At 44.4% G+C, this 20,968-nt stretch overlaps 1 protein-coding gene across 6 annotated transcripts in view; it reads left to right on the top strand.

Moving 5' to 3' along the window:
* LOC119955702 (nucleus accumbens-associated protein 2-like) overlaps positions 1-20,968 on the top strand; it is a 114,287-nt gene that overhangs the window by 8,469 nt on the left and 84,850 nt on the right. For 2 of the 6 annotated variants that reach the window (XM_038782171.1, XM_038782172.1), the window contains exon 2: positions 11,097-11,180. The exons of the other annotated variants lie outside the window; for them this stretch is intronic. The gene's annotated coding sequence lies outside the window, so the exon portion shown is untranslated. The remainder of the gene's footprint in view (positions 1-11,096; positions 11,181-20,968) is intronic. 6 annotated transcript variants of the gene reach the window in all.

The raw sequence follows: 20,968 nt of genomic DNA, 5'->3' as shown, positions 1-20,968 counted from the left end.
TAGTTAATCTGTTGGTCAATATCTCTATGCAATTGAATCTACTTTATTAGAGAGGAGAAGGCAAGGCTGGCAGGGAGGGCACAGAGCAAGTTTGACGGTGAGTGATGGTCTGGCAGTGTGGTTTTAATCTCGTTTTTAAAATAAGCTGCTGATTAGTGCTAAAACTGCATGTAGTAATCATTTTTATTATTGTCACAAGTAGGCTTACATTAACACTGCAATGAAGTTACTGTGAAAATCCCCTAGGTGCCACACTCCGGCGCCTGTTCGGGTACACAGAGGGAGAATACAGAATGTCCAATTCACCTAATAAGCATGTCTTTCAGGATTTGCGGGAGGAAACCGGAGCACCGGAAACTCGCAGATACGGGGAGAACGTGCAGACTCCGCGCAGGCAGTGACCCAAGCGGGAATTGAACCTGGGGTCCTGGTGCTGTGAAGCAGCAGTCCTAACCACTGCTACCGTGCTTCCCTGTTTCGGGAATCCCAGCAGAGCTTATTTTTATACCATTGACAATGCATATATAGCAATGGTTGATTTATGCAGGTATTTCACCAACTCCGCAAAATGCCTGAAGAACCACAACAAAGATTTCAGTTACAGAATGCTGTGTGCAGAAAATTTATTTTACATAGGATTTGCAGTACAAACAGGCCATCAGCAAAATTAAGGAAGGTGTTGTTCACTGTGCTAACAAGCTGCACTTGCAGTGTAATAACTTGCTCAGTTACACTCAGTTTGGATTCTGATAGGGCCTCTTGGCTCCTGACCTCATTATAGTTTTAGCCCAAACAGGTGAGGTTACATCAATGTAGCATTTAATGGAGTGCGGCATCGCAGAGCAAAATTGAAGTAAATGGTAATCCAGGGAAGCGGAGGGCTGGTTTCAAGGAGCCCTATCAAAACTGGAGTCAGTTGGAATTGGGGAAAACTCCCTATGGTTGGAGACATACCTAGCAAAAGGAAGATTTTGTGTTGTTGGAGGTCAGTCATCTCGATCCTTAGACGTTGTTTCAGCTGTTCCTCAGGGTGGTATTCTCCGCCCAACCATTTTCAGTTGTTTCATCAATGACCTTTCCACCATCATCATAAGGTTGGAAGTCGGGATGTTTACTGATGATTGCGCAATGTTAATTACATTTGTGATTCCTTGGACAATGAAGCAGTCACTGTCCATACGGAACAAGGCCAGGACAACCTTCACACTGATAAGTGGCTACTTACATTTGTTCTGCACAAATGCCAGCAATGGTCATATCCAATGAGAGAGAATCTCCCCATGACATTTTGTGGCATTCAGTGCTCAGCCCCCCATCATCCACATCCTGTAGGTTACCATTGCCCAGAAACTGAACTGGACCAGGCATATAATTGCTATGTCTATAAGAGCAAGAATTATGTAACCTGACTCCCCAAAGCCTGATCACCATCTACAAGGCACAAGTCAGGAGTGTGATGCAATACTCTCTACTTGTCTGGATGAGTGCAGCTCCAACAACACGCCAGAACCTCTCATCATCCTGGACAAAGTAACCCATTTGATTGGCATCCCCTCCAGTACCTAAAACATTCACTCCCACCACGCTGATGCAAAGCAGCAGCAGTGTGTATTATCTACAAGGTGCACTACAGCAAGTGATTAAGTCTCCTTTGACACCACCTTCCAAGCCCCCAGCCTTTACCACCTCGAAGGGCAAAAGATGCATGAGAACACCACCACCTGCAAGATACCCTCCAAGCCACACACCATCTGCACTTGGAAGTTATATCAGTGTCAAAATCCTGGAACACATTTCCTCACAGCACCATGGGTGTGTTGCAGTGGTTCAAGAAGACGAATCACCGCTTTCTCCAGGGCAATTATGGATGAGCAACCAATGGTGGTCTGGTCACAGATACCCATATCCTGGGAAAGAAAAAAAAATGTCCTAACTACTCTATGCTAGCATTATACCCACGTGATCCTCGTTTACTTGTTTAACCCTATTACCATATACTTCTGTTCCTTTCTCCTGTACTTAATTAGCTTCTCCATAACTGCATCTCTATTTTGCTTCAACCTTCCTTTATGGTACGCGTTGTGCATCCCTAATTTTAATTGTTCCAACCTTGTCTTCAGTTGCCTAGGCCCTAAGGTCTGGAATACCTCGCCCTCTGATACCTGTCCACCTTTCTATCTTGCTTTGATCCTTTAACTCTGACCAAGATTTTAGCCATCTAATATCTCCTTCTGTGGCTTTGTGCCATACTTTGCTTTATAGTGTTCCTGTGAAGTAACTTGGGACATTTCATTCCCTTAAAAGATACTATATAAATCATATTACAGCAAAAAGAGAGTTGATGAAATCTACATATTGATTATGAAAATAAATCTCAGCACTGACTAACATTTGCACTATTTGCATTTTATGGCTTGTCAGCCATAGCTCAGTTTCCAACAAACTCTCCTCTAAATCAGAAGGTTGTAGGCTTTAAGACCCAATCCCGGAATTGAGTACTGGGAAGGCTGGCATTCCGGTGCAGGGCTCAGTATCGAGAGTGCTGTACTATCAAGCGCATTCTTTCAGATCAGGCATAAACACATACCATGACCCGATTTTAAAGAAGTAGGGGCAGCACGGTGGCACAGTGGTTAGCATTGCTGCCTACGGCGCTGAGGACCCGGGTTCGAATCCCGACCCTGGATCACTGCCCGTGTGGACTTTGCACATTCACCCCGTGTCTGACTGGGTTTCACCCCCACAAACCAAAGATGTGCAGGGTAGGTGGATTGGCCACGCTAAATTTCCCCTTAATTGGAAAAAATAATTGGCACTCTAAATTTAAAAAAAAAAGTACAAGGAAGTGATTCCTTGTGTTCCTGGCCAATATTCCATGCTCAGTAAGTCTCAAAAATTGATCTGATCGCTTTCCCCTGAATTATGAGTGGATGATGTGTGCAAATTGGTTGCCGCAGTGACTACACTCCAAAAGTGCTTTGGTTGCAAAAAATGTTTTATAAATTAGTCTTTTTTTCTTCCTGCAAAGCCAAAGGAGATCTCATGTGATTGAAATCAGTGCTCACTCAACAGTCTCCCACATTTATTTGTTCTTTCCTAAAACCTGACAACTTAGCCCTTTATCTCCATTAATCAACTTTTCCTTCTGTTACCTGTGAGGTTGGCGTCATCGTGTTGTCAATTTGTGATTTACCTTCTGTTCCCTCATCAACCTTGGTGTTGCCCTTTGCAGCCTTGGTATTGTCCTTTGAAATGGCCTCTGATCCTGACTTTATTGTTTCTGGATTATGTATTTAAAAAGCAAAGTTATTTTCCCATTAGATCCATTGTGGACTTGGTTATTTAGAGATGACCTCGTCGCTGCATATAAAACCTGCAGTACTTCCTCATTGACCCAGTTTTGAAAACAAAATACTGCAGATGCTGGAAATCTTATATTTAAAAAAAAATGCTGGATAAATTCAGCAGAAATTCTGGATAAACTCAGCAGGTGTGCCGCATCTGTGGGGAGCGAAACAGTTAATGTTTTGGATCCATATGACTTCTACATTGAACAATAATATGAACTCAACGCTGACTCTGTTTCTCTCGCCACAGATGCTGAGTTTATTCAGCATTTTCTGGTTTTGTTATAAACTTGATTTAGTTTACACTCATGCAATTCAATATTGTATTTTGGGTATAAAAAATTTGGATAGTTTGTGAAGCTGTATCCTGCTCAAATGGAAATTTTGTTAAAGGATGCGTGGAGAAATTGTAATTTACAGACTTGGTTCTTTATGGCTCAGGAATGTATATTTGTGGGCATCAAATACCGTTCTGGCTAGCGGCGATCTAAATACTTTGTGAAAGTTGATGACCTTCAAAGCATTGCTGATGGACTTGGTTCCTTTTTTGAGGGAGTGCTTTGATCAGTTTGTATCTATTGCAAAACATGCTTCTAATATATAAAGGGTGGGGTGGGAAATGGCATATTTTACTGACTTAAAACCTTGCAAGATTTCACAATTTATATGCTGGACACTTCTCTCAGGAGAAATGTGTTCAGGAAGCTCTGTGGCACCAGTGTTTCTATAAGAAGGGACTTTCGTTTCTGTTTTTAATCCTGTAAACTTTGGATATAAGCAATGTTTCAAGAAATGTTGCTTTGTCTTGCTATTTCAGCGAGACTTCAGTATTGGAAGAGGAACCATATACTTTAAGAATTATCTTGGAATGTCTGGCCATTCAGGGTAGATGTATCTGGGGCTGGAGAGGAGGAAGATATGTTCCCAAAACCCTTTACAGCCAATGAAATTTAAAATGTTGGTACTTTTGTGATTTAGCATTCATTGGTGCGTTTTCTCAAATTTTGTTGGTTTGTGGTAAAACTATTGGTTTTGGTCAGCAGACTGTTAATTTTCATCCCTATTCTATTATTATGCATTAAGACCATAAGTCCATAAGACATAGGAGCAGAATCGGTACATCGAGTCTGCTCCGCCATTCAATTGTGGCTGATATTTTTCTCATCCCCATTCCCCTTCTCCCATAACCCCTGATCCACTTATTGATTAAAAACCTATCTGTCTCTGTCTTAAAGATTCTCAGTGATTTGGCCTCCACAGCCTTCTGCAGCAAAGAGTTCCACAGATTCACCACCCTCTGACTGAAGAAATTCATCCTCATCTCTGTTTTAAAGTATCATCCCTTTAATCTGAGATTGTGTCCTCTGGTTCTAGTTTTTCCTACAAGTGGAAACATCCTCTCCACGTCCACTCTATCCAGGCCTTGCACTATCCTGTAAGTTTCAATAAGATCCCCCATATCCTTCAAAACTCCAACGAGTACAGACCCAGAGTCCTCAACCGTTCCTCATACGACAAACTCTTCATTCCAGGGGTCATTCTTGTGAACCTCCTCTGGACTCTTTCCAAGGCCCAGCACATCCTTCCTTAGATACGGGGCTCAAAACTGATCACAGTACTCCAAATGGGGTCTGACCAGAAGTATAGCCTCAGAAGTACATCCCTGGTCTTGTATTTTAGCCCTCTTGACATGAATGCTTACATTGTATTTGCCTTCCTAACTGTCAACTGAATCTTCGCATTAACCTTAAGAGAATCATGAACAAGGACTCCCAAGTCCCTTTGGGCTTCTGATTTCCTAAGCATCTTCCATTTAGAAAATAGTCTATGCCACCATTTCTCCTTCCAAAATGCATAACCTCATATTTTTCCACATTGTATTCCATCTGCCACATCTTTGCCCACTCTCCTAGCCTGCCCAAATCCTTCTGCAGCCCGTCTGCTTCCTCAATACTACCTGCCCCTCTACACATCTTTGTATCACCTGCAAACTTAGCAACAGTGCCTTCAGTTCCTTCCTCCAGATCATTAATGCATATTGTGAAAAGTTGTGGTCCCAGCACCGACCCCTGAGGTACATCACTAGTCACCGGCTGCCATCCTGAAAAAGACCACTTTATCCCCACTCTCTGCCTTCTGCCAACTCTATCCATGCCAGGATCTTACCCTTAACACCATGGGCTCTTAACTTATTCAACAGTCTCCTATGCGGCACCTTGTTAAAGGCTTTCTGGAAATCTAAAGAAATCACATCCGCTGGTCCTCCTTTGTCCAACATCCTTGTTACTTGTTGACCCGCTGGTCCACTCTGTGCAGAGTTTGCATGTTCTCCCAGTGTCTGCATGGGTTTCCTCCCGGGTGCTCCGGTTTCCTCCCACAGTCCAAAGGTGTGCAGGTTAGGTGGATTGGCCATGATAAATTGCCCAAAAAGGCTAGGAGGGGCTATTGGGTGACAGGGATAGGGTGGAAGTGAGGGTTTAAGTTGGTCGGTGCAGACTTGATGGGCCGAATGGCCTCCTGTACTGTATGTTCTATGTTCTACTTCCTCAAAGAACTCTAACAGATTTGGCAGACATGATCTCCCCTTGACGAAGCCATGCTGACTCAGTCCTATTTTATCATGCACTTCCAAGCACTCCGCGATCTTATCTTTAGTAATGGACTTTAAAATCTTTCCAAATAAATAGTTCTGTTTGGAATCAGGTAGGAGAAGTCTGGTCATTATGAATGCACAATTGACTCGGAGCTTGATTAGAATATTTGGTGGTAATTCATCCAGTTGCTCAAATATTGCACTTTTGCAAATTTGCTACCAAATTACATCTTTAAATCTGCAATATTAATTGCATGCATTTAATAAAGTTCAAATTGATAATCGAATTTTAGGATCCAGCTCAACAGGCTACTTTTTACCTGTTTCAAGTTTATTTAATTTGCCTCACTGGGCAATCTGGGTAAGGTCTACCCCTCATTCAAAGTTACTTAACCTACACTCTCTGATCATTTTTAAAAACAATTTTGTAGTGCAAAAAGTACTTGGCATTACCAGGAATAAACTGTAACTGGACAGTGGTTACTAATTGTGGAAATGATGTGCATTTCATTGAGATTGGAGTGAAACACGAGACTGAGCATGTATTTAATTGAGCTCTGAGAAAGCCCTAGCTGTGGAATTAAATGATAGCTTTTTACATTCCAAGTTTGGGGTGTATCTGGAGACTTTTTACAGCTATCTGTCACGAGAGCAATGGCTTGGTAGTTACTAGTCTTGGTAGGAAAAAATTGAGATGTTGAGCTGAGAACTTCACACAAAGCTGCTGGTGTGATTGCTAGTTATTTCAGAAGAATGAGCACTGGAGCATATATTAAAGCTTCTCATACTTTCAATGCTGGTTCCCAATCGCTACTGTAATCTTGGCCTTTTGGCTTAGATCAAGAATCAGATCAAGCCGAAGGTGAGGTGCAATCCCTTTTCATGTCTGCATCCATCTTGTATGTCTCTTATGGATACCATGAATTTGATTAAATTTCAGTCAAATTGTTTTTTGCCACAAGCAAGGAGATAGCTTAAGGTCTTGCCCTGTCTACTCTACACATTGACTTTGACTTTGTAACTTTTGGGGGCAGCACGGTAGCGCAGTGGTTAGCATAGCTGCCTCACAACGCCGAGGTCCCAGGTTTGATCCCGGCTCTGGGTCACTGACCGTGTGGAGTTTGCACATTCTCTCGTGTTTGCATGGGTTTCACCCCCACAACCAAAAGATGTGCAGGGTAGGTGGATTGGCCCGCTAGATTTGTACCTTTAATTGGAAAAAATGAATTGGGTACTCTAAAACTTAAAAAAAAGACTTTGTAACTTTAAGAACAAAATAAAAATTTTAATAAACTGAGTTGAGTTTAACCTATGTAATTTAAATAGGATTTCATTGTATGATGTGGGAAGGAGAAAAGATGATTCTGCCCGTCCAGTGATATCCAAGTCTTTTGTGTGGGACCGAACCGTGCCAATTTCATTCACTATTTTCGGCAGTCTAATGAGAATGATTGTCCATTCTAAGAAACTTCTTGTTACTGGCCATGTATTCTGTTCTTGCATGGTTGGCGATCCCGATCCTAGAGCCCCAACTTTGACTGCAAGCTTGACAGATGTTTCCAGGAGGTGGGATTGGTTCTTGGATTCTTGATCGCTGGTTCTCGGGCTCCCTTTCTGGGCCTCCTCTTGCCGTCAGCTGTCCACGAAGAATTGTGCCTCTTCAATCCGGAGGTTCTTCCAAGTAGGTCTCTTCTGAGCAAGGGTCTCTGAGGCATCAACGTCGTTGTTGCATTTTTTGAGGTAAGCCTTCAGGGTCTTTCAAGCACTTGCTTTGTCCTCCTCTTGTTCGGAAGCCTTCCTTGAGCTGAATAAAGAAGATTTGCTTTGGCAGTTGACACAGTGACATCGAAGCATATAGCCAGCCCAGCAGAGTTGATTTTGGGTGATCATGGTTTCGATGCTGGTGCTCTTGGCTCCTTCAAGGATACTGATGTTAATATACCTGTCCTTCCAGCTGATGCGGAGTATCTGTCTTTGGATGGATGATACCTCTCCAGGGCTTGAGGTGTCGTCTGGTTCAAAGTAGACCAGGCTTCTGAGCCCCATAGAAGAGTTGGGAGGACGACCACCTTATACACCAGCATCTTGGTGTCAACCGGATGTCGTGGTTGGAAACCATTCTTGTCCTTGGGTGTTCAAAGGAGGCGATCTTGGCTGTGGTGTTGGATCTTTGCATCAATATCAGCCTTGGAAAAGCGGTGGCTTTCCATGTTTGGGAAATGTTCCACCTTTTGGAGGGCTTCTCTGTTGATCTTTTTTTTAATAAATGGTTTTATTGGTTTTTTTTTGAACTAGGTATAATTACTGTTATGTACACAGAATAAGAAACACACATACATATATATATATATATATATATATATATATATATATATATATACACACACATTTAGAGGCGAAGGGCACACCTGAACATAAAAAAAAATACAATAACATATAAAATGGAATAACTAGTGGGGTATTGTGCACCAGCTCGACAGCGGCATCTCCGTACATCTGGCAAAATTACCCACACCACATAAGTAGGCGACTGCCTGCGGGAGGGGTGGGGACTGGGGGGGCAAGCACACCTTTGGGTGCCGGGGTGAAAATCACAGTGTGCGATATTTGGCTGTGCTGTGGTTCGCCCCTCCTCAGGTTTAGCCGACTCCCCACCCCCCCAGTCCATCTCTCCCCTCCATGCCCCGGCTACCTTCCCCTGACTCCCAACTATTTTCCCCTGATTCTTGACCACTCGGCTATTCTTCCTCTTGTTCGTTGGCCACAAACAGGTCCTGGAACAGTTGCATGAATGGCTCCCACGTTCTGTGGAAGCCGTCGTCTGACCTTCGGATAGCGAATTTGATTTTCTCCATTTGGAGAGATTCCGAGAGGTCGGACAACCAGTCTGCATCTCTGGGTGGTGCTGCTGACCGCCAGCCAAACAGAATTCTACGGCGGGCGATCAGGGAGGCAAATGCAAGGGCGTCCGCCCTCCTCCCCAGGAATAGATCTGGCTGGTCTGAAACACCGAAGACTGCCACTATCGGGCATGGCTCCACCCTCACCCCCACCACTTTGGACATAGTCTCGAAGAAGGCTGCCCAGTACACCACAAGTCTGGGACAAGACCAGAACATATGGGCGTGGTTGGCCGGGCCTCTTTGGCACCGTTCACATCTGCCCTCCACCTCCGGGAAGAACCTACTCATAGGGGTTCTTGTTAAGTGGGCTCTATGTACCACTTTTAGTTGCGTCAGGCTGAGCCTTGTGCACGTAGCGGTGGAGTTGACCCTATGCAGTGCCTCGCTCCAGAGTCCCCACCCTATCTCAATCCCCAGGTCATCCTCTCATTTCTTTCTTGTTGCGTCCAGTATGGTGTCGGCCCTTTCTACCAGTCGGTCAGACATGTCGCTACAGTTCCCTTTATCTAGGATACTTGCGTCCAGTAGGTCTTCCAGTAGTCGCGGTTGTGGGTACATCCTTGTCTCCTTTCGTAAGAAGTTTTTGAACTGCAGATACCGTAGCTCGTTCCCCCGGCTAGCCAAAATTTCTGTCTCAGTTCGTCCAGTGTAGCGATCCTGCCGTCCGTGTATAGGTCCCTGACTGTCAGTGTCCCTCCGTCCTGCCTCCACCTTTTGAAGGTGGCGTCAGTCAGTGCTGGTGTGAACCTATGGTTGTTGTAGATGGGAGCCTTGTCCGACATTTTCATCAGGCCAAATTGCTGCCGCAGTTGGTTCCAGGATTGGAGGGTGGCTGTCACCACTGGGCTGCTGGAGTGTTTTTTGGGTGGGGATGGGAGTGCTGCTGTGGCGAGGGCCCGGAGGGAGGTCCCCACGCAGGAGGCCTCCTCCGCGCGCACCCACTCGGCCTCTGGCTCCTGGATCCATCCCCTTACTCGCTCATCTGTTGCCGCCCAGTGGTAGAATTGTAGGTTTGGGAGGGCTAGCCCGGATTTTGTTTTTTGTAGGACCTTCTTTGGGATCCTAGGATTCTCCCCCCATAGGAACGCCATGATTAGTTTGTCCAGCGCTTTGAAAAAGTTCTCCGTTGACCTTGATGGGAGAGGCCGGATCTTGCCCCATGATGGGTTGGTAAAGTCGTTGATTTTTTTTTCTTTAAAAAAAAATTTAGATTATCCAATTATTTTTTCCAATTATGGGGCAATTTAGCGTGGCCAATCCACCTACTCTGCACATATTTGGGTTGTGGGGGCGAAACCCACGCAGACACGGGGAGAATGTGCAAACTCCACACGGACAGTGACCCAGAGCCGGGATCGAACCTGGGACCTCAGCGCCGAGAGGCGGTTGTGGTAACCACTAGGCCACTGTGCTGCCCTAAAGTCGTTGATTTTGATACATACATAGATACATAGAAGATAGGAGCTGGAGGAGGCCTTTTGGCCCTTCGAGCCTGCTCCGCCATTCCAGCACTACTTCCTGTGGTAATGAATTCCACAAGCTCGCCACTCTTTGTGTGAAGAAATGTCTCCTTAACTCTGTCCAAAATGGTTTACCCTGAATCCTCAGGCTGTGACCCCTGGTTCTGGACACACCCATCATTGGTAACATCTTCCCTGTCTAGTCCTGTTAGAATTTTATAAGTCTCTGAGATCCCCCTTCATTCTTCTGAACTTCAGCGAGAACAATCCCAATCTAGTCAATCGCTCCTCATGTGACAGTCCCGCTATCCCTGCAATCAGTCTGGTAAACCTATGATGGGACAGACTGGATCTTGTCTAGGGGTGGGTTGGTAAAGGCCTTGAATCAACTTGAGGTTGAGGCTGAGACCAAGTTCAGTGTCGTGTTTTCTTCTTGAATTTTAACCAGTTAAAGGTTTTCCATCCATCCTGTAGACTATGTCTACTCTACTGGGAAACTTGCTCCTGACAAGATGAAGGAAGGTCCTGCATGATTCCATTATTGACCTCAAAGGTTTCAGTCTTATTTCTGTTGGTGAGTGTTGCTTCTGGCATTTCTCACAAAGTTGCCGAGAAACGAATATCATGTCCACTGTTCCACGGTTTGGGCTGACGCGAGACTGTGTTCCTGGAAGGATTTTCTCAGAGACTGAGAGAAGGTGGCTAGCAAGGATTTGGGCGATGATCTTCCTGGCGATGGACAGAAGGGAGATTCCTCTGGTAGTTCTCACAGCCGCTTTCCCTCCTTTTGCAGATGGTGGCGACGACGGCATCCCTAATGTGAGCAGGAATTTATGCTCTGTCCCAGATTTTTAGCAACAGCTGATGGAGATGACAGGTGAACTCTTCTTAAAATCTAAAAGTCTTAAAATCTTCGATGGGACCCTTGTGGCTTTTCCATTCTTCATGTGTTTAATGGCAGCTTCCCATGCTTCGTGAGAGTCCAGGACGTCCAATAATGAGGAGTTGGGGGATTTCTTCAAATGCGTCCCCATCTATGGTTCTATTTAGCAGTTCTTTGAAGGTCGATGTTTTCTCCTTCTCTCAAGAGGTTTCTGTCCTTACTCCGCATTGTGTTGAGGCCTAGGGCATTGGGTGCCTTGGCACTGAAGAAGCCCCGGGTGTCACGCTTGTCAGCAAGGAGTTGCAGCTTCTTGGCTTTCTCAGTCCACTATTGCTTCTTGATTTTCCTAGTTCTTTGTACCTCCACCGTGGTTAATTGACAAGCTCTCCTCTTTGTCTTGTTGGTTCTGTCATTTTTTCAGGCACGGAGAGATTTCCTCTTCATGAGATCTTGGATGGTGTGGGCGACAATGGCTGTCTTTAGCACGGTAGCACAAGTGGGTAGCACTGTGGCTTCACAGTGCCAATGTCCCAGGTTCGATTCCTTGCTAGGTCACTGTATGTGCGGAGTCTGCACGTTCACCCTGTGTCTGCGTGGTTTCCTCCGGGTGCTCCGGTTTCCTCCCATAGTCCAAAGATTAGTGCAGGTTAGGTGGATTGGCCATGATAAATTGCCCTTAGTGGCCATAAAAGTTAGGAGGGTTATTGGGTTATGGGGATAGGGTGGAAGTGACGGCTTAAGTGGGTGGGTGCAGACTCGATGGACCAAATAGGCTCCTTTTGCACTGTATGTTCTATGTTCAGCCCTTTCCAGTTTTCCTCCACTCCATTACACTTTGGAGATTTTGGAGAAGACATTGATGGAAGTTCACTAGCAAGCTTGGCTTGTGAAGCTGCTCAATGTTGATCGTTTCTCTAAGCTTTTTTTTTATCTTCTGCTTCTAGTGGAGTTTGGGCATAGAGGAGCGGAAGACCCAATGGTCTCTCCAGTCATCTGTGCTAGTCATTTGCTTTGGTGATGAGAGTATTATTTTGGTCTCTGGATTGCATGATGACAAAGTCAACCATGTGCAGTGCTTTGATCATGTACGTCTCCGCGAAATTATGAACTTGTCTTTTTGTCGGTACAGTGTGTCCATGATGACGAGCTGGTGTTCCGCGTGCATTTTGCGAGCAGGAAACCCCTTTTGGAGTTGCAATTGCCAACTCCTACCTTTCCGATGGTCCCTTTCCAGATTTGGGAGTTCAACGTCGTGTTTGGAAAGAAGAGCCCAAGGAGGATGATCTTCCTATGGAATATTGGACAGGATGGTGTCAGGGTGGAGTAGAAGCCGCCTTTGGGCTCGGCATGGGCATCAGTGGTTGGGGCATAGGCACTCGCAGCCATTGCCTGCTGGTTCTTGCCACGTCTTGAGTGGGACCCAACCAAGCCAATATGTATTGTCTTTGGTGCAGTAAGGCTCAAAAGCCTGGGTTAGTGTGTATGTGATTGTTGCAATCATGTTTTAAAATAAACAATTGTAAGCTATTTTCTGGTGTGCTGAAGATTTTAATGCTGTGCTAGTAATAATGTTTGTTTTAATATACCATATCCATGTTTCTTTGTTTAATTACTCCTGGAGTGAAGTATCCTTTCCTCACAGTCTTACAAAATTAAAATAAAACATTAAGGTCTCTGTCCAGTATCCTAGCCACTGTTTGGGTATGATCTGGGATCGTATTACTACTGAGTACTCTCTTCACGTGTTTTGGCACTTTTTTTTTCTATGAGATTAAAACAGAAGTGCAAGGAACAATGCAGCTTTTAATAATATTTCTTAGATTAAACCATAAACCATGCAAACATAGAATGTCAATCATACACAGCATAACACAAATTTTCAATTAAATTCTGACCACACTGCATCTCAATTTTCCAAATAATTCCGTAAATGGTAGGCAGGTGGTGTTCCATTCCTGGGCAGAGTTACTAGACCACTGCTTTCCTGCCCCTCCCACCCCCACCCTACAATAGGGACTCTCCATGTTCCCCTCCTGAGAGGGGGCTGGTGTCTTTGCTGCAAAAGACTTTTGCCCTGTTAATTATGACACTCTCTTTGGGTGAATGCACTGATCCCTTTGGGTTAGAGAAGAGTCTTCCTCTTTGTAGGTGAGCATTAATCTGGTCAGGGCTGATAGCAAAATAATCTCGTTCCAGTGCTCCAATAGTTAAGGAGAATGATGGCTTGAATCTCTAGAAAGCTTTTGAAGGGCATTGGTTTGCATAATTTCCAGAGGGGTAGCAGAGATCCATCTGACAATCTTCAGTCTAACTCCGAGCTCTAAAATACATTGGGCTGGATTCTCTGCACCCAAATCGCAATCGGCGTGGGTGTGGAGAATGGGCGATTCTCCACGCGGTCTAAGCGGCGCGGGTAAGGCCACTGGCGGAGGCCCCCGCGGCGATTTTCCCAGGAAAACTCCGAGTTCCCGAAGGTGTGGTTCTAACCACGTTTTGCCTGTTGGGAAGGGTCAGTGGCGGCTGTGGACTCGGTCCGCGGCCGTTCTGGTGGGGAGTGGGGGGATCCTTCACCGGGCAGGGCCTCACAGACAGCCAGGTAAGCGATCGGACGACACCGATCCACGGGCACGCGCGATTTTGAAGGGACCTACTTCGTTCATCATGGTCCTCGGTGTGAGTCCGCCATGTCGCATGGGGTGGCTGCCGCAGCCCGCCGACGTTTGCATGCGCAGACTCCTGACCGGATGTGCAGGGCCCCGTATCCGCAACCAGAGCTGTGAGGAGCACTCCAGGAAAGTCCAGAGTGAAATGCCCACGTTTTAACGCTGGGGTGGGGACATAGCCCCATTATTGGAGAATCCCGGACATCATATTGTATCACCATTTGGCAGCTCCACTACACTTTGAAGATAATACTTAATGACCAATTTAAAAACTTGAGTATAGATTGTATGAAAGAGGTTGAATAAAGATCTGCAGTTAATGTACCTTCAATAAAAATAAAGGTTGTATAGCAATATGTTGAAATTCAAATAGGCACACTCATCTCTTGTACTCTTTGGATTCAGCATCTTTAAGGTGTATAATTTCTTACTCTCTCAAACTTCCCTTTTTGTGTAAGCTATAGGCTTCAGAATATCCATCTCTGTGTCACCTAATTTATCTGCGCATACAACTCCTTTTAGCTGTGGTAGTGCTTTGGACCTTTGCCTAAGTTTATAATGTACTGAAAGTGCTTAGTTCAGGAATAATTGCGTAATTTGTTTGAGTTTTCTTCATGCAAACATTGAATGGGCCACAGCAGAGCATGGAGTTTGGCACAGTGCCAGCTGCTGCACCTATTCTACTGTAGGCAAATCTGCTAATTGTGCAGTTCTTTGATTTTAAAATATAATTCCAATCTTTTGCATAGTGCATCTGCTTACGGCATAGCATCCAAAAATTATATATACTATGCTCCCCAGTCTCATGGGATGCCATTTACCATTAGTGTACAATGTTGTTACAATAGTGTACAAGATTGGCTCAGATAATGACCTTGTTCACTTCACCACGCTGAAATGTAGACTTTTAGTTTTTTTGGTACTGATTTCAGTTTTTCAATCAGTTTGGTTTCATTTAAATTGTTAATTCAGGCAATCAAATCACTGAAGAAAATGATCCAAGTTTGTTTCAGCAGACATCTTTATTCTCTTATCCAGTGGAGTACACACCAAATAAGTCATACTTTTAGCAAGTAGATTCTACTTTAATCCAGATCTAAATCTTCAAATTTGCTCAAAGGTGATGCTTTAATGTTTAAAATTTTCATTTGGTTCCCTATAGAGGGCTTCCATAGTACTTAGCTCTTGGCTCGTTTTGCTATATTTCCCCTTAGGTGCATTCCTAGGGCATTGCAGCACTGGTATTGCTGCTTTCTGTGAACTGCTCAATTGTTAGATTTTTAGCTGATTTACTTGCATGCATGGACACTGACCCAATACTGATGAGTACATTTGTTCAAGGCTCTTTGTTTTGCTAACCATCTTTTTTTTTTATTACTTTATCTTAGTTACACAGCCAGGGCTCAGAGTGTGGACAGAGGCGAACCCCTAATCCAGCTTTTTGCCTGCTTCAAAAAACAATTCAAATTGAATCCAATTTATGGTCCCTATAAAGGAGACATACCAGATCTGAGCCAAAAGGCTCAATCTACGCTCAATCTTAGCCAAAAGGCCGAGAAGCGATTTGCTAACCATCTTTGCTTGAATCCTCATTTTTGGTTGGTAGTTTTATTTTATCATTTAAGAACATGCACCTTTGGATTTGACTGCAGTGTTCATTCATGTATGATTACATCAATTGGAAAACTAGATTAAACAAGCTGGGGATTTTTTCAGTGCTGTGCAATTGTCCTTTAAGTAAAAAAAACTTGCATTTATCCTGGTACTTCTAATATCATCATTAATTAAGTACTTTTATAGTCATGGTTGGGAATATTGAATGCACGTTTTTGATTGGAGTTAAATACAGGACTGACCTGATCCACCTCTGACCCGATCTCCACATGTTTGGAAGCCCTGTGAAATATATACTTGGAACAAAATAGCTTTCACAGGAGGACTGGGACAATTTAATATTTCATACCCCTTTTTCCTCTGCTCTCCCTCAGTAACTGCTACCCTATTCTGTAGAACTTGAGTTCTTTCTTAGCAAATCATGCTGAGATCAATCTTATAAAAATATCACCGATAAGTATATTTTGCCTTGTGTAGCTTGAGTGGCCCAGGAACAACGTGCGCAGTGGCCAGTTGAAATGACAAGAATTTAAAGTGCACTGAGCTGCTCTGGAAAACTTTGTTCAAACCTCCGCTAGCTGAAGATACTTGATGCCTGCAGCAAAATAAACTCTGCAGGCCCACACTCCATACAACGCCGGTGAAATCTGAGGCCACACCTTCCTCACGTGGGTTTAAATGGCTCAGTGAAATTGACAGGCCAGGGAGAAGGTAAGTGGATGGAATGGGATGGTCATGTCAGTAGGGGAAGGATGGGCCGGGCCAGGCGGAAGGACAGACGGCAGGGTATATGGGGGACCTTGATCTGGCAATGTCTGGAGTCGGGTCAGTTGAGTCGTGTCATTGAAGGTCTTGGAGTTGGGCCTGTCGGGGAGTCCCATATGGGTGGGGTGGGAATGGGGAGGGGGGATGAGAATTCCCTGCTTATGGGCGGTGGGGTGGGGGGGAGAAGAGAGAGATTCATCACAGGGTAGTGTGGAATCTGGGACGAGTCCCAGTTATGCTGAAGTTAGAAGTATTTTTATTTCTACTTTGTATAACTATTAGCGCAACACTAGCAGAACCATCCAAAGTTTAAATCATTTTATCGGATGTTTCCAGTGCAGCACAATTGTGCAGGGGAAGTAGTGCTTCTGGACAATTGCTACTAAAGCCCTTACCTAGGTACTTGCGGGAGAGATTCCCTAGCACATCTTTCTGGTACTAGGATGTTAATAATAGCCTGGACGTTACCAGCTATGTTAAAGTTTAAATGCATTTCGAATATCCCCATACCCCTCAATCTCTTGTACCCTTTGATTGTTTCTTTAACCAAAAATAAGTGGGATGTGGACATTGCTGGCTAGGCTAGCAATTATTGCCCATCCTGAATTGTGCTTGAGAAGGTGTTGAACTGTTTTCTCAAACCATTGCAGTCCATGTAGTGTAGGTACCCCACAGTGCTGTTAGGGAGGGAGTTCCAGAATTTTGACCCAGAGACTGCAAAGGAACGGGGATATATTTCCAAGTCAGTGTGATGAGTGGCTTGGAGGGCAACTTCCAGGTGGTGGTGTTCCCATGTTTTTGCTGCCCTTGTCCTTCTAGATGGTAGTGGTCATGGGTTTGGAAGGTGCTGCCTAATTGCCTTGGATGTTTATGTTATGCCCCTCTGGTTCAGTACCCCAACATCGTGTTTCCCATCTCTGCTGAAGATATTTATCAATACCTTTTGATCCCATAGTATATATCCTGTAGTTTGCCAGCATTTTGTCTTGTATTCCTACTGTCTTTCACTTCTGAGCAGTCTCAGCACCTTTTGTTAATGCACACCGAAGAACATCTACCATGTACATGTTACCCTAATCTACCTGGGTCCCCTTGTTTGACTTCTGTTCTTCAGGAAAGGTGGAGCTAGAAATAATGTCCCTCTCGTTCTAAAACAGTGTACTCTTGAAGAACACCACAAGAATGTCTGTTAGTACATGCTAAATATTACAATTGATGCAATGCTACGAATATAGAGAAACCTTAAGATCAATTGCCAGATTATTAACACAGCAATGCAGTTCCTTAGAGCCCACTAATCTGATATTTGGAAACAGAAGACTTTCTTTTCCAGATATGGGAGCTGTATGACTCATGACTGCAGTGGCCACGGACATTTCAAAATGTGTTAAGGTTATTAGTTTTGAATAGATGGAAATTACAAGTCTAATTGCATAACGTGGAAGCTTTTTGCTTGGCATGGTGCTGCTGAATAAAGGAGTATAAAGTTTCCCTGTGTGAAATTGGTTATGAATAAGAAAAATCCCTTTATCATGCCAATTTTTCCATTTGATTTACTTGCCTCCTGCTAAAATGGTATGCTCTGCTTGGTGGAGCACAAAGGGGATTGAAAAATACTGCTTTGGGTTATAGATTTCATGTTATGCTTTCAGTTAAATAGTCCCAATTATATGGTGTCCAACCAGATCCACAGGCAAAGAAATGAATGATCATTTAAATTATTGAGTTTTTGCTTAATTGACCATGTGTCTGAATCTTGGGCAAACAAGCAATGTCACAGAAATAGGCTTCAGCTAGTGATGAGATATAGTATTCTGACTCTTCTGTTGCAAAGGTTTTTAGAGACTTCTTTGCCATTTGATGTGAGAATAGGTTTCAGTACATGTCTTTGAACCTCATGGAGTTGTTTCAACACCGTTTAATTATTTTTTATAAAATACTAAATGCTGCAGATGCTGTAAATATGAAGTGTAGACAGAACATGCCAGGCAGCATCTGTGGAGAGAGAGAGAAAAAAACGGGTGCCTGCAGCTCTTCCAGTGTGTGACCTTTTGTCAGAACTGGAACATGTTGCAGGTGTGTAGCAGGGTTTAAGCAAATATAGAATTGGGAAAAGGAGAGAGAATGGGGCAAGGTCAAAATGGAAAATCCATGATAGGGTGGAAGGCAGAACTGATTTAACAAACCGAATCATTGCCTTCCACAGTCCAAAGCTCCTGCATCTGGAAAAAGGAGCAATGGTTCTGATCTGAAATCATTGAACTGAATGTTTTAGTCCCAAAGGCTGTTATGTACCTAATCAACACATGAGAGGATGTTCCTCTAGATTCCACTGAACAGAATGGGAGACCGATGACAGCAAGGCCAGAGTGGAAAAGAGTTGAAACTGAAGCTTGGGGGCCTGCTTGCAGACTGTAAGGAGTGATTGGCCTCCTGCACTGTAGGCATTCTATAATTCGAAGGCATTTCTCAACCCAGAGTCAATGTAGGTCAGTCAGCGTGTACAAGATTGATCAGTGCTCTTTCGTGCACTTCCATTGAGTAACTGCTCAACCAAGGTCCTGCAGACAGCAATGATGTGAGAAGTTGATTAATTTTTGGAGTTGAATGGGAGAGAAAAAATTACCAAACTGTTGAGAAATTCCTTTTTTCCAAATGTGCTGTTATCTTGTATATATCTTCAGCCCACGAAGCATGTAGGGCTTCAGTTTAACTTGCAAACCATGGGACCTCCAACAATGAAGCACTCGGCACTGGACTGCAGTATTGCTAGTCTCCTGTTGCTTAATATACTTAGTGTGCACTTCTGTGAGTTGCAAATTAACTAACAAAGCAAGGTGGAACGATATTCCTGGCATTTTGGCTGGGCTCCAATTCCAGGAAGGTACAGCTCCAGTGCTGCTTCCTTTTTCTGCCTCCATGGCAGCACGGTAGCACAAGTGGCTCGCACTGTGGTTTCACAGCACCAGAGTCCCAGGTTCGATTCCCTGCTGGGCCACTGTCTGTGCGGAGTCTGCACATTCTCCCCATGTCTGCGTGGGTTTGCTCCGGGTGCTCCGGTTTCCTCCCACAGTCCAAAGAGGTGCCGGTTAGGTGGATTAGCCATGATAAATTGAAATGAAATGAAATGAAAATCGCTTATTGTCACGAGTAGGCTTCAATGAAGTTACTGTGAAAAGCCCCTAGTCGGCACATTCCGGCGCCTGTCCGGGGAGGCTGGTACGGGAATCAAACTGTGCTGCTGGCCTGCTTGGTCTACTTTAAAAGCCAGCGATTTAGCCCAGTGAGCTAAACCAGCCCCTTTGTGAATTGCCCTTCGTATCCAAAAAGGGGGATAGGGTGAATGTAGGGGCTTAAGTGGGTTGGTGCAGACTCGATGGGCCAAATGGCCTCCTTCTGCACTGTACGTTCTATGGTATATAGCAGGGATTTTCAAACTGGGCTTAACGACCGACTAGTGGGTCGCGGATGGATATCAGGAGGGTCACTGAGCAATCGGTCACAGTGATCGCAGAATAGCGCCCACCCATAGTCGACATGGGTGGACCAGGACATGTTTTTGGTGATGTGTACATCTAGGAATTTGAAGCTGTCAACTATCTCCACGCGACCGGCGTTTAAGTGGAGAATGCTGATCGCGACTTACCTAGAATGCTGGCCACTACAGACCTTTGATTGGGTTGGTTTGTTGTCATATGTACCGAAGTACAGGGAAAAGTATGTTTTGCGTGCAGCTCAAACAGATCATTCCGTACATGAAAAGAAAATACACAATAGTGCAAATATAAAATACACAATGTAAATACATAGACATCGACATCGGGTGAAGCATCCTGGAGTGTAATACTATTCAGTAGAGAAGATGTGTAGCGAGATAAGATCAGTCCATAAGTCTTATCAGTCCTTATGATGGTCGTTTAGGAGTCTAGTAACAGCAGGGAGGAAACTGTTTTTGAACCTGTTAGTGCGTGTTCTCAGACTTTGGTATCTCCTGCCCGATGGAATAGTTGGAATAGTGAGTAAGCCGGGTGGGAGGGGTCTTTGAGTATGCTGCCTGCTTTCCCAAGGTAGCTGGAGGTATAGATAGAGTCAGTGGATGTGACATGGGTTTGTGTGATGGACTGGGTGGTGCTCACAACTCTCTGTAGTTTCTTCCGGTCTTCAGCTGAGCAGTTGCCATACCAGGCTGTGATGCAGCCAGATAGGATGCTTTCAATGGTGCACCTGTAAAAGTTGGTAAGAGTCAATGTGAATGTGCCGAATTTCCTTAGTTTCCTGAGGAAGTATAGGCGCTGCTATGCTTACTTGGTCGTAGCATTGACATGGGTGGAGCATGTTTTTGGTGATGTGCACATCTAGGAATTTGAAGCTGTCAACTATCTCCACTTGACCCCGTTGATGCAGACAGGGGCACAATGATTTGCTTGCTGAAGTCAGTGACCAGCTTTGCTGGCATTGAGGGAGAGATTGTTGTTGTTACACCACTCCACTAGGTTTTTAAATAATCTCCCTCCTGTATTCAGACTAATCATTGTTTAAGATCCGACCCACTACGGTCGTGTTGTCAGCAAACTTGTAGCTGGAATTGGAGCCAAATTTTGCCATACAGTCGTGTGTGTGTAGGGGGCTATGTATGCAGCCTTCTGGGGCCCCGGTATTGAGGACTATCGTGGAGGAGGTGCTGTTGTTGTTTATTCTTACTGATTGTGGTCTATCGGTCAGGAAGGCGAGGATCCAGTT

This window comes from Scyliorhinus canicula, chromosome 21 (assembly GCF_902713615.1).
Source record: "Scyliorhinus canicula chromosome 21, sScyCan1.1, whole genome shotgun sequence".
Classification (NCBI taxonomy): Eukaryota; Metazoa; Chordata; class Chondrichthyes; order Carcharhiniformes; family Scyliorhinidae; genus Scyliorhinus; species Scyliorhinus canicula.
Note: the sequence above shows the minus strand (reverse complement) of the source record. Positions and strands in the feature narration are given on the sequence as shown.